This window comes from Anolis carolinensis, chromosome 4, assembly GCF_035594765.1.
Source record: "Anolis carolinensis isolate JA03-04 chromosome 4, rAnoCar3.1.pri, whole genome shotgun sequence".
NCBI lineage: Eukaryota > Metazoa > Chordata > Lepidosauria > Squamata > Dactyloidae > Anolis > Anolis carolinensis.
In genome coordinates this window covers 14620372-14633200 of record NC_085844.1, presented here as the reverse complement: position 1 = coordinate 14633200, position 12829 = coordinate 14620372, and the positions used below count along the sequence as shown (strand labels likewise).

The 12829-nt window shown below is 40.9% G+C and overlaps 1 protein-coding gene across 2 annotated transcripts in view; it reads right to left on the bottom strand.

The window, feature by feature from the left end:
- Positions 1-12829, bottom strand: part of asap1 (ArfGAP with SH3 domain, ankyrin repeat and PH domain 1) — a 168192-nt gene that overhangs the window by 132114 nt on the left and 23249 nt on the right. The window lies entirely within an intron of this gene.

The following is a 12829-nucleotide window of genomic DNA, read 5'->3' as shown; positions in this document are numbered from 1 at the left end:
CTGTGGCGCAGGCTGGAGAGCAGCTGCAATGAATCACTGCAATGAATCACTCTGACCAGGAGGTCATGAGTTCGAGGCCCGCTCGGAGCCTATGTTTGTCTTGTCTTTGTTCTATGTTAAAAGGCATTGAATGTTTGCCTATATGTGTAATGTGATCTGCCTTGAGTCCCCTTCGGGGTGAGAAGGGCAGAATATAAATGCTGTAAATAAATAATAAATAAACAATAGGCAAGAGAGAGAGAGAGATCCTTGCCCCAGAGAAACATGGAACAAAATACTGTAAAGGTACTGCAATCTGTTTGCGCTTAGAAGCCCCAATTAGTACTTGGATGGGAGACTGCTAATGTATTTCAGAGGAAGGGACTGGGAAAACCACCTCTGAGTATTCCTTGCCCCCCCCAACCCCCCCCCCCCCATGAAATATTGGACTCACCATAAGTCGATAAACAAGATACAACAGGCTCCTGAAAACTAGCTTTGGGGAAAACAGTGGGAAAGTGCTAATATGTTCGTTGTTTCTTTCTTGTGTATTTCCCTGAGGCATCTGCTTAGCTACTGTAGGAAACAGAATGCTGGAGGAGATAAGTTTCTGGGTGGATATGCAAGCTAAGCTTTTCTTAAGTTCCTAAGAGCCAACAGAGCTATTCTGTCCTGATACTATAGTGTAGCTTGGCATTTGACGGAGGCTGAAGACTCAGCTTGTTCAACATCTGCTAGAAAATGGCAAGTAGAAAAGGAGCAAAATGAAAGACTGGAGAGGATTATTCAAGTCATTTAGATTGTGAAAATAGAATGGACCAGGCATGACTGATGTGACCATGTGCAGAATATTTTGGAGGTACATTAAAGAAAATATGTGCTCTGGGAGAGTCATGAAGTCTCATCCTCTGCCTTTCGATACTAGTAACTTCCTTCACAGCCTAAGACTTTCCTGCCTATCCTTTCTCTGGGTTGCTATTGCCTGATCTTCTTTGACGTCAATACATAAACCAGTTGATACAATGCTCACAATGTTTCACATCCAAATCAGACATTTCTGATTCAGTTTCCTCACACACTTCACCCAATGTAACAACACACCCACACATGGAAACAAACTTCTTATTAATAAATGCAAACATTTCCAAATGGAAGCAAAACCAAATCTCATTTTACTTCTTACAAAAAAAATAAACAGTACAACACAATTTCTTACTACAACTTCCATAATCTTTCAGTCTTTTAGACAACACATCTCAGAATCCCTTCCCATCTATGCATATCTAGGGAATTCTGGGAGATCTACTCCATAAGGAATTTTCTCAAGCTCAGATATAATAATAATATAAGGTAAAGGTAAAGGTTCCCCCTGATGACCCACTCTGGGGGTTGGTACTCATCTCCATTTCTAAGCCGAAGAGCTGGCATTGTCCATAGACACCTCCAAGGTCATGTGGCCAGCATGACTGCATGGAGTGCCATTACCTTCTTGCCGGAGTGGTACCTATTGATCTACTCACATTGGCATGTTTTCGAACTGCTAGGTTGGCAGGAGCTGGGGCTAACAGCGGGCGCTCATTCCGCTCCCGGGATTTGAACCTGGGACCTTCTGGTCCATTTTGGGTTAGGGTTAGAATAATATATCTTTAAGAATAATATATCTTTAATCAAATAAATACAATAAGCATCCAAAGCATAGCTGTGTCCGCAGATTGGTGCAAGCCCCAACCCCTCCTGAGTTTTAGGAAAAAGGTGAAGACCTGGCTCTGTGAGCAAGCATTTAATGAGTGAATTGTGTTGGCTATGACCCGGTCTGGATTAAGGTTTACGTGCAAGGTTTTGCGGATGAATGGTTTAAGTATTTTATATTGTATTGTTTTAAATGTATTTATTGTATTATGCTAAACTGTTTAATTGTTTTAATTACTTATGTTTTATCTTCTGTATTGTATATTGGCATTGAATCTTGCCAGATTGTGAGCCGCCCTGAGTCCCTTCGGGTGAGAAGGGCGGCCTAGAAATTATGGAAATAAAATAAATAAATTGTTCTCTAACAAAATAATTTTAAAAGAAAGGGGAAATGCTGTGGCATTGCATCCACAATACAAGCCATGGTGGGCAAAATATGGTCCTAAGCAATGTTTGTAGCCCTTCATTCCTCCAGGCTGTTGTTTTATTAGCCAAAGAATAAGCCTGGTGGAGGCTCCTTCTTTGGGGGCTTTTAAACAGAGGCTGGATGGCCATCGGTCGGGTATGCTTTGAATGTGATTTTCCTGCTTTTTGGCAGGGGTTGGACTGGATGGTCCACAAGGCCTCTTCCAATTCTATGATTCTATGATTTTATAAGCCAACCACATCACCTGAAAGCCATGACCAAGAAGCCTCCAACATCGGAAGTTCTCCCTTGGAACCTCCATGCCTCCACTCACCTTTTTAATAGATTGCTTTTCCCCTTATAACTTAATATAAATGCTTCCATATTGCAAAACCCGAATGTTTAGCTTTGATAGCACTTTACCAATTTTTGGTGTTTTGAGTTTTCTGTACATCCCCCTGAGGAATCCAAAAGCAGAAAATTGGCCCTTGCAGAATAAGACACAGGACTGACCAGGACACAGCACTGCCATGCCTATTATCGCCCAGGTTTATACTGTTGTCATTATTGTTGTTGTGTACATTCAAGTCATTTCCATGTTAGAGCTACCCTATGGCAACTCACTCATGAGGCTTTCTTGGCAAGATTGGTTCACATGAGGATAGCATTTGCTTTGACAGAGAATGACCTTACACAGTGGGTCCCCACAGCCAAGCAGGGATTCAAAGCCTGGTCTCTAGTCTCGTAATCCAGTACTCAAACCATCCCACCATATTGGCTTATAATAGTTACGAATAATATGATTATGATATTTATTTCCATCCCACCTTTTTCCCAGTCTGATATTTGAGGCACCTTGCAACAATTCAGAGAGAATAGCTAGTCATTTGGATTGTGAAAATAGAACGGACCAGGCATGACTGATGTGACCATCTGTAGAATATTTTGGAGATAGGAAATGTAAGAAATGTAAAACCTGAAAATATTATTAAACTATTCACAAAATCAACACCAGTTAAAAACACAGGTGTTAAAAACAATAAACACAAATCATAGAATCATAGAGTTGGAAGAGATCTCATGGGCCATCCAGTCCAACCCCCTGCCAAGAAGCAGGAAAATGGCATTCAAATGGACAGTACAATTGTGCTCAGTGGCCATTTAGGGTGGTGGGCATCATTTTGGACTCCAGACTTCAAGCTGCTGCTGACTACATTACTATAGGTGCATTTACACTGTAGAATTGATGCAGTCTGAAGTCATTTTACCTACAAGGGCTCCATACTATGGAATCCTGGGAGTTTCAGTTTTGCAAAGTCTTTCACCAGCATGGAATCACAGCAGTAAAAGTGGTGCCAAACTGCATTCATTATACAGCGTAGATGAACCCTGCATTTCTGAAGCCTCTTTTGGGCTACTGTTGCTTTCCAAGGCCAGCGGTCTCCTTTTCAGATTGGTGAGGCAGAAACGTACAGCATATAGACACCAAGCGGAAATAGAAGAGACAAGCTGGTGGATAGGAAGTATCTGCTGGAGATGTGCCTTTGACCCTGTTGTGCCAGATAATTCCATTCTAGAAGACAGAAAAACATTAGCAATAGTGGTAATCTTCATTAACGTCAGTCTTCGGCTGTAAGGAGGAGGTTTTAATTCATTTGTCTGTTTGGACCCAGCTGAGACCATCCATTTCATTTCATACAGGTCAAGCAATCAATAGCCCAGCGGCTCACTCTCTGGTTGCCATTGCTTGATCATGGCCACTTTGCATAATTGCAGCCTTTTCCTTCAGCTCCATTTGAATTAAGGCTGTGCAAACATTTTGAGCCTCTTGTGAATACAGAGGAGAGCTTGGGGTGAATTCTTCACCCAGGTGTCTTAGAAGTGCTAGAGAACAGGGTTCAATTCCCCACTTGAAAACCTCTTAGGGTCACTTTAAGTCAGAAACTCTTGAAGGTGCAACAATGAAACAGGTGCAGCAGTGAAAACCAACATTTTTGGAGATAATTATATTATATTGTTTGATTTGTAATATTTGAGTTTTTTCTTAATACTTGAGACACACAATTATAAACCAGTGGACAGTGAATCCATATCTGTATGTGTGTGTGTATGCCTTTCAACTTTCCCAACAGAAAGTGATGAGCCCTTCCATATAAAGGAAACTTAGAATGAGATACCTTTTTAGAATATTTTCTTTAGTAAAAGCTGACCTAGATTTATAAAGAACAGAACAAATCCAGCGTCCAGCATTTTAGTTTGGAATTCTAATTCCCAAATCTGTTTTGAGGATTTCCAATCACCGTATTTAAACTGAATAAACCATTTATATAAATCTGCTGCTTTTCTTTTATGAAAGAGGCTTGAATCAAGGGGAAAAAACATTTCAAATCTGGTAAGAGCATGGGCAATTTCCCCCTTTGATTTGAGATATTTAGCCAAAGAAATAACCTGTTTAATTTGAAAACAGTTAGACGCAATCGAATCTAGTTTAGAGTGTTCTGAGACAATAAGATTTTAAAAGCCTAAAAGCACATCCAACCAAGACAGTTTAAAACCAATTAGAACGAGCTAATGTTAATCATAATACATGTGCAAATTGCATAACCTCTAACATCTCACAGATGAACGTTTGGATACATGTGGCCAAGAACATTACAGTATGAACAGCTCTTCATCCAATGATAAAAAGGGGAAAAGATGTTGTTTTTGAACTCTACTTGATAGAACAGAAAACCAGCATGGCACAGTGGTCTGAGTGTTGGACAAGGACTCTTGGAAACCAGGATTCAAATCTCTGCTCAGCCACGGAAACACATCATGTAACATTGGGCAAGCGAAACTCCCTCATCCTCTGATGAAGGAAATGACTAAGTCTCTCTCAATAAATCTTGTTAAGAAAGTACCGTGATAGGTTCATCTTGGAGTAGGTTGAAGGTACACAGGAGCATCAGCAAATCTAAACACCGTTCAATTGAAATCCAAATATTGACATCAGTGTCCACTACTTTCTAAGAAAGGCATCTTTCTTAGAAAGGCACTACCATCAATTGCAAATTGCTCTCTCCCAGCCCAGACATTAACATTTGGTTTCCTAGGCAAATATTGGAAACTGTTTTCTCTAGAATGTGGGAAGCCTTCAATGAAGTAGAGCACTCCTTTCAGTGTATTACCTATAATTACTCATTATCTTCTGACAATAGAACTGTTAACTTTGGTAAGTACAAAGGGAGGTCTTGTTTATATGCCTTCCTTTGTCCTTGGTATTTAAATAGTGCTTTTGAAACAACTCTTCCTAAAGCAGCATAGACAAACACATCCAAAACCCTTTAAAACCTGGATTTCAGAAGCACAGCCCAGTGTTTCTATGTGTTCACAAGGGGGAAATGAATCAACCGAGGGGCCAAACAATCCAAAGGCTCTGCTCTCTATATAAGAAAGTGGTTGACACAAAGTCTCACTAGCTGCATACCCGTTAACTGACCCATTTTGGCAGGAATTAATCCTTTGTCATTCCACTTTTCTACCTGCTTTAAAAATGTACCAGTTTATTTCCTTGCGTCCCACTTTCTCCCTTATCTCAATTGTTGCAAACTGTGTTCAAAGGGTAGAGATTGTCAGCAGGGAGAGAGAAGAGAGTGGAGGGAGGTGGTGTTGATGAAATCTTGCCCTTCCCAGTAGACTCAAGCAAAAGCAGGTCACAGTGGGTTTGGGTCCAAGACCAAAATCCGTGGATGCACAATTTTTATTATATACAATAACATAGTAAAATGACATCCCTTATCAAGTGGTGGACAACTCAAGTGCTGGGAAAAGTCTGAGATCTGTGAAATGGCAGAAGGCTGCTGCAGTATATGTGCACATATCAGCATTTTGCTTGGTGCACAGCAAAATCCAGCTTTGCTGTTTTAGAAATTGATTTTTGCAAATATCTTCAAGCCCTGATTAGTTGAATCCATGGATGCAGAACCAATGGATAGAAAAGCCAACTGTACTGCAGCCTCTCCTAGCTTGAGTAGTCCTTCTCATTGATAACCTCTGCATTCTTGATCATGGAATAATGTTGTATGACCACATATATCCTGCTACTCATCTCTGAAATGCTGGAATGCAAGTATGGGAAGGCAAGTAATTGCAGAGTTTCTGAGGCAGAAAAATATTTGAGGATGGCCATGCGCTCATCTGAGCATAACACTAGATCCTGATATAACCTCTGGGACTGTCATTCTTCTTGACATGTGCCTGTAAGGATACACAAGTCAAAGACACATTTTCCTTTTCCTCTGCAGTGTGTGCCTTTTTTAGCTACACCCACCAGCTGATCTGATATTTCAGGCAACCGGCAGCTCTGAACTGAATGGGACAGGGATGCAGCAGAGGAAGGGGGAGGCGCAAGAAAAAGGCTGGCTGGAGACTTCCAATTAGCTCTGGAAACACAAGCAAACCATTTCCAAAGCTCCAGTGCCCAACTGAGAGCATGCAAGCCGGAAAGCAAGATCAGGAATAAAAGGCCCATTTAACATTTTCACCGCTAATATTAACATGACGAAGGAGGATGTAAAAAGGCAGCTATTGTTTCTCCATGATAGATGGCATTTGTTAACATTATACATTCCTAACTGCGACTTTGGGGGAAGCAAACAGCACAGAAGCAGGAAAAGTTCAGCAAAAAAGAAGAATAAGAGAAAAAAGAGAAGAAAGAGAAGTTGAGGTCAAGGAAGGACAGCCTGCGGGGAACAGGACAGACACGTTCCTTCAGCCAAGGTTACATGAAAACGTAGTGTCATGCTGGAGAAAAAACAGCATTAATTGTTGAGTGTCTTCAAGTCATTTCTGACTTTTGGCAACCTTAAGGTGAGCCTATCACAGGGCTTTCCTGGTCAGAATTATTCAGAAGAGGTTTGCCATTGCCTTCCTCTAAGGCTGAGAGATCATGGCTTAATGCCTCAATCTAAGAGATAAAATTATTATTATTATTATTGACACAACGACGTTGTATGACACAGCAAACAAGATAGATATGCTGGATTTCGTTTCACAAAACCACAAGTCGAACACTTCCCAAGTGTCTAGGACTGTCTAGGATAATGCGTGCAGATCCCAGCAGGGTGGCCTTTTGCAGTTGGCAGATCGTAATTTTGTCAATGTCTATTGTTTCCAAATGCCGGCTGAGATGTTTTGGCTGCCCAAAAAGGATCAGGCCTTCTGTCTCCTTATTATTATTATTATTATTATTATTATTATTATTATTATTATTATTTGTTGTTGTTGTTGTTGTTGTTGTTGTTGTTGTTGTTGTTGTTGGCTTGCCCAAGGTCACACAGTAATTTTCCCAGGCTAGGCAGGGAATCAAACATACACAGAGACGAATATGCAGATTCTGTAAGCTATATTTGCAAGAAAGAAAGAAAACCACCTTTGAGGATTCCTTACCTAAGGAAGCCCTATGAAAAATGTATGGGCTTGTCATGAGTTGACAGGTGACTTGAAGGAATACACATGAGTACAAAGACCACTGCTTAATGTTACACTTCTAAAAGAAGTGGGAGCCATGGCAGGATCACAGGAGGGAAAATGCTGTCCATTATAGCTCCCTGGAGATGCATTTTTGTGCCTTTTCCAGCCTCAGCTGTCCCTTAGAACACATGAAAAGAAATAGCTATTTTGTGCCCAAGTGGTGCTCTTTTAGAGGTTATAAATGTCCTAACAATACCAGCATGCACATCCTTATTTTGTGTTTGCTTTTTCATTGTTGTTGTTCTTCTGCAGCAGGCTGGTAAACTGGGAAGTGTCATCCCATTTCCAAAGAGTTGCCCTCTATCGCAATCTGTTTCGAAAGACTGCTGAAAAAATAGACAAGGCAAAACAAAAACATCACATCCTGCAGAGAATTTTTTTAAAGCATCCCAAAACTGGCATCAAGTGGCATGTGATAAAGCCGACTGATGTGCTGATTCAGTTTTGCCTTTGTGTTTTGATGTTGTCATGCGAGAGCGAGTCACACTGACAAACGCGTTGCGGCATTCCTGGCTCGCAGGGAGAAGGACTAAGCAAAGAGGCCTGTATTTTGGAAACTCTGGAGAAAGAAAAAGAGAAAAACAGCAAAATGGAACACAACTGCCAATCAGTGAGGAAAGAGGGGGCCGGATGAGGAACGGGGAGAGAAAGAGAGCACTTGATCTCTGTAACTGATGGTTTTAACCACAGTTCCTTGCGTCAAAAGGTCTCTGCCAGAGGACATGGAAGGAAATATTCTCTTGGAAGCAATCAGATTCGGCTCTGTCATTAGGAGATGGTAGCGTAGCACCTCAGGATATCAAGAAAGGGCAGCAAATTGCTATGTTGTTGTTGTTGTTGTTGTTATTGAATTTTTCCTTTCAGGGAATAAATTAATGATGTAACTATGGGGTGGGCCAAACTGAGGAACTTGCTGCCAGATAAGAATACAAAAATCAACTAATTTCAGATGTGGAGCTGGAGAAAAGTTCTCCCGATATTTGTGGACTGCTAAAAAGGCAAATGCAGGCAGTCCCCAAGTTATAAATATCCATCTTACAAACAACTCATAGTTACAAACAGGGGTGAGATAACAGGAAGTGAGAGAAATGGGACCCTGAAGAAGGAGACAAAAGGCCTGATCCTTGCAGCCCAGGAGCAAACCATCAGAACAAATGCAATTAAGGCCAAGATCAAAAAATCAGCTGATGACCCAAAATGCAGACTGTGCAAGGAAGCTGACTAAACCATTGATCATATCCTCAGCTGCTGTAAGAAAATTGCACAGACAGACTACAAACAGAGGCACAACTATGTGGCCCAAATGATTCATAGGAATCTATGTCACAATTACCACCTGCCAGCAGTAAAAAACAGGTGGGATCACAAACCTGCAAAGGTAGTGGAAAATGAGCATGCAAAAATACTGTAGGACTTTCGAATCCAGACTGACAAAGTTTTGGAATACAACACACCAGACCTCACGGTTGTGGAAAATAAAAAAAGTTTGGATTATTGATGTCGCCATACCAGGTGACAGTTGAATTGATGAAAAACAACAGGAAAAACTCAGCCGCTATCGGGACCTCAAGATTGAACTTCAAAGTCTCTGGCAGAAACCAGTACAGGTGGTCCCGGTGGTGATCGGCACATTGGGTGCCGTGCCAAAAGATCTCAGCCGGCATTTGGAAACAATAAACATTGACAAAATTACGATCTGCCAACTGCAAAAGGCCACCCTACTGGGATCTGCATGCATCATCTGAAAATACATCACACAGTCCTAGACACTTGGGAAGTGTTCGACTTGTGATTTTGTGATACAAAATCCAGCATATTTATCTTGTGTCATACAATAAAATAATAATAATAACAACAACAACTTTATTCTTATACCCCACTGCCATCTCCCCAACGGGACTCAAGGAGGCTTACAAAATGCCCACAAAACACTAACATCTAACTCTAGGAAGGGAAATTCACTCCTAGAAGAGTTATCATGGGGAAAAGGCGTCTCCACTAAAGCTTTATCAGCAATCCTCGTCAAGCCAAATTTTCTCCATTGACTTGGAGACTGCCTGTAAATGGGTCCATGAACAAACCCTGGAGCCCAAGATGACTAACTTGAGATTATCATACTTTGACCATATCATAAGAAGACATAACTCACTAGAAAAGACAATAATGAGGAACACCGTATTCCAGATAGACAGACAAAGTCAAGGAAGTCACAGCCCTGAGCCTGTAAGACCTAAGGACTGAGAAGCATAACATTTCAAAAACTCCTGTCAAAATAATTACCAAAAAAGTCTTTTAAAAAGTAACATTCAAAAGCAACTTAGACCAGTCGCCTATTACACCATCAAAACCATTTTCCTCATATTCATTATGTTAATGTTTAAATGTGGCTTTGTCTTACCCTTGTTCCTTCCAAACTCTGGGCTGTAATTCAGCCTCAAGGAAATTATAGTTCTGGGGATATCAAAGACTCAATACATGTTAGTTTGTGCATTGGTCTGAAAGTGCAAAATTAGGTACAAATTCATTATCTTTTGAACTGAACAACTTTGCCGAAACATGGCTGAATTTGTGGGCCACAGTGTGCCTGTCGCTGTTTTATCATATCCTCCTCAAAGCTGAAAACTGGGAAACACATGACCAAGCAACATCAGAATGTGGTCACAATGACTAACTACCATATACTATACTAAAGTATGAGTCAACCTTGTGTATAAATTGAGGGCAGGTTGAGGCCAAAATTATGGATTTTGATAAGAGTTAAGGTACAGTACTCAAATTGATCCATGGATAAGTTGGCTTAAGTTTTGTGGGCTGCTTTTTAAACTAAAATTTCTAGCATTTATAGGGTATTTCTATTGGTGTACACAAGATATATGAGAGTCTCATCTCTTGCCTTCTGAGTTAATTGAATGCAAATTACTTTTGAAGTTTGAACTCAATTTTCAGAAATGGATTTAAGCTGAGAACAAAGGAGGGAAGTGGGAAGAAGAGAAAACCTGAGACATTTCTATTCAGCTGAAAAAGTGGGATGACAGGATTATTCAGAGGATCACTGCAAAATTGGGACAGCTGGAAGCTTTTATTCAGCAGCAAATCAACATTTGTTTCTCAATGTTTAATGAAATGGCCACAGGAGCCTCCTATTTGAGTCCTGTTTTGTCTTTTGGATGGGACAGATGAACCTTATAGTTTAGAAAAGTTCTTTTTGTAAACTTCAATTACCAGAATAACACCCAAACAGAATGGCAATGTATCTTGTAGACAGAAGAATTTTGAGATGTTTTAGTTATTTAAAAAAGGGGAAACATGGCCAAGCTTTGAAATTCCAACTTTATATAAGTATTAGCACCAAGGTTTTGTAGCAACTATCAATTGTAACCATATTAGCTCAGGGAATTAGTTAATGAATATTTTAATTAACATTCTCCCTAGCCTCTGTTGCTCATCATTTTTAATTAATAGAGGGAGGGAGGGAGAGAAGGAGAGAAGGAGAAAGAGATAGTAATGGGTTTTCTCCAACTGTTCAAAATGAGAAATTCTAGAAGATTGTAATAATTGGCAGGCAGTTCAGCAGCTAATACATGAGGATTCTGCAGGGAGAAAAAAAACACTGAGACAGCTCATCCTGCCATACTGCAAATATTTCAATATTTTCAGTCTCATTTATGTTCCATCTGTATCCAGGAAAATCTCCAAAATACACATACCAAGAAATGGAGCACCAGTTAATGGCCTTGTTTGCTTTGCTTTGCTTGGCTACCAAAGGCAGCCGTTTGGGGACCTCAGCAGGAGGCCCTCATGTCTTGGACACCAGATGCATTGGTTTAGCTTCGATGTCCTTCCAAAGCAAGGCCAAGAGAGTTGAAGTTATGTCTTCCAGCAAACTGAAGCTTAGTCCAGACAAGACAGAGCTACTGTTGGTGGGCAGCTCCTCTAACCAGAATTAGCTGGACTAATCCTATTGCTGGAAGGGAAATATTCTCCCTAAATGGCTCTTTGGATGGGTCAGTGCCATTTATGCCTCTGCAAAGTGAGAAGTTGGGCAGGTTTGGGTAGAGCCAGCCAATCTTGGCTCATGAAATGCTAAGAGAGCTATAGAAACCTAGAGGATTCTTAGGCCTCATCTATATTGCCTGGAGTCCCCAGTGGCGTTGTGGGTTAAACCCTTGTGCCAGCAGGACTGATGACTTGAAGATTGGGTTGCTGACCTGAAAGTTGCCGGTTCGATTCCAACCCGGGAAGAGTGTGGATGAGCTCCCTCTATCAGCTCCAGCTCTAGGAGGGGACATGAGAGAAGCCTCCCACAAGGATGGTAAAAACATCAAAACATCCAGGCATCCCCTGAGCAACATTTTTTTAAAGATGGCCAATTCTCTCACACCAGAAGCGACTTGCTGTTTCTCAAGTTGCTCCTGATATGAAAAAAAAAAATCTATATTGCCATATAATTCAGTTTGAAAATGCATTATATGATCAGTATATAGACTCTTATAATGCAGTTAAACTGCATTATAAAGTCAATGTCCACTGGAAGCTAACCACAGAATTGCATGGAAGGTCCTCGTAAATCCATGAATACTTGAATCTGTAAAAGTCATAGCCAGTCACTTTGAGAACTGTGGCTAAATTGTGACTCAAAAGTAGAATAAATCAAATAATAGATGAACCATGTACAGTCAAAAATTACAAGTACAATCCAAACTACAAACCTCATCATCCCCAGCTGGTACCGGTCTGACACATTTTAAGGCCTCTGCCTGACTGAGGCTAAAGATGCTCTTTGCTTCCCTGACTGCTTAGTATGGGCATCTTGGTATGTTCCTTTGACTGTCCCAAGCATCCAGAGTTAAGCCTTGTGGTCTTGCCACTAAAGTCCGGAATTGCTGACCTTACATTTCTTTGCAAGCGGTCTCTCACAATGCCCTGACCTCAAAATCTTAAGTTTGTATTTGAATTTAGTAGGGTTGCAATGTCATCCTTAGGGGCTCTCCTCCTTCCTTTTATCTCCTTCTTTTGTTTGCTCAGAATGTGTTGTGGGGGTCAGCTCAGGTTGTCTTTGTCAAACCGGCTGCAGCTTTAGTGGTTTTGTAAAGTACACAACAGACCTCAGAACAGCACTTGGGCACCTGCCATTCACAGCATGAACAAACAAAAGAATATGCACCCCACGGTGGGGTGCCACTCTGCAAGATTGAAAGGGGAAGGAGGGTGAGATTGAATGCACTCTGTAAGCTACCATCA